The sequence below is a fragment of the Anomaloglossus baeobatrachus genome, chromosome 2 (genome assembly GCF_048569485.1).
Source record: "Anomaloglossus baeobatrachus isolate aAnoBae1 chromosome 2, aAnoBae1.hap1, whole genome shotgun sequence".
NCBI classification, from domain to species: domain Eukaryota; kingdom Metazoa; phylum Chordata; class Amphibia; order Anura; family Aromobatidae; genus Anomaloglossus; species Anomaloglossus baeobatrachus.
This window is the reverse complement of record NC_134354.1, coordinates 27,869,425-27,870,963: the sequence shown is the minus strand read 5'-3', so window position 1 is coordinate 27,870,963 and position 1,539 is coordinate 27,869,425. Positions and strand designations below refer to the sequence as shown.

General features: G+C 38.5%; 1 protein-coding gene across 1 annotated transcript in view; it reads left to right on the top strand.

The window, feature by feature from the left end:
- The window catches only part of LOC142290884 (trefoil factor 1-like), a 201,648-nt gene extending 200,948 nt beyond the window's left edge, over positions 1-700 (top strand). The window contains exon 4 of the transcript XR_012750395.1: positions 682-700. The gene's annotated coding sequence lies outside the window, so the exon portion shown is untranslated. The remainder of the gene's footprint in view (positions 1-681) is intronic.
- The last annotated feature ends 839 nt before the right edge of the window (positions 701-1,539 follow it).

Here is a 1,539-nt window from a genome sequence, read left to right as displayed (position 1 = left end):
GTGTGTCCTGGTGGCTTACACATACAATCACATGGGATCATGCCGGGCCACCTGCAAAGCCCGACGTAAAGCACAACAGACTCCAGCAGACTAGGATGAGGGTAGCAAAGCCCAGATCAAGGAGAAGTGTGTCCTAAGAAGAGAAAAGCCATCATTTTTTAAAAAACAAATTATACCATGCTGAGCCACTAAAAATACTGTTATATAACCCCTTTATTAATAGACATACAAGGATTCTGAATCGTGATAGGATGAGGTAAGAATCAATTACCCTGGTGGGACAATCGCTTCTTACAATAAGTATCCCCCTGCTAGGATTCCTAGGAATGACCTGGAATTTATGGAAAGACCTAACAAAAAGTGTTCAATTTTCCAGCAGCACCTCCAGAGGGGAAATGAAGTATTACACTCTGTCCATTCACATCAATAGTCTGCTCAGTGTAATGAGGGTCAGGGCCGGTCCTCCAGGGCAAGAGAAGAAGAGGATCCTGAACCTTCAGATTTCACTATTGGGGTGCATGAAAATAAGTTTTCTAGACTGGACAGAAACGATTACTTAATTTTTCACTTTTTTTAATTTACTTTTTAAGGTAAAGACCATCCCACTGGTTAATGACCCCCATCACGGATCGGTCGTTCGAACACTGGATAAACTGAAGGCTCGATGGATTATGGATTGTGAAACACTTATAGCAGCTGCTTGCATTATATTTTCTGTATACAATATATTTATGGGGTTCTATAGGCTTAAGCATTAATATTAGTGATGAGCGAGTACTAAAAAGCTCGGGTGCTCGAAGCTCGGGCCGAGCCTCCCAAGATACTCGTGTACTCGGCCCGAGCACCGAGCCCAATGTTATCCTATGGGAGACCTGAGTATTTTTATGAAATGACCCCCGGCAGCATGTAGAAACCCTAAAAATGTCACAAAAGTCTCAGAAGAGTGCTCAAATGACATGGCAACAGCATGGGGAAAAATTGCAAAACAATCCGGCACACTCAATAAAGTAATTTCCAAAGAGAATATTTCATTTGAATGATTTTATTGTTCTTGTGAGGATATCAAGATAAGGTGTATATACAAGTCCGACGTTTCGACCAAAACATATGGTCTTTTTCAAGGACTATAAAATGGAAAACAATGTGTCAATCAAAACAATTTACATACAATGAAATACGATTGAGACATATAGTTACACAAAGAACTAATACAGGAAAAAATAAATCATTATCCCAAAAGAAAACAGGGATTACATGTGAGTTTCTCCACAAGAACTAATTGCCCATGTGAAAATAGTGGAAATATTTCATTACAACAATGTTCATCAAATTTCCAATAAAGGGAAATGAGAAAAAGAGTTGACAGAGAAAGAAAGTGTATTAAGTGACACAAACCTCAGGGGTTAATGGTATGATGAGTATCACATAGAATATTCACTGGCATGTATTTAGTGTGTTATTCTTATAGCCTAAGACCAAAGGAAGAATAAGTCAGTGATCATATGAGAATATGATTAAATATATGAGAAAGGAGATCAA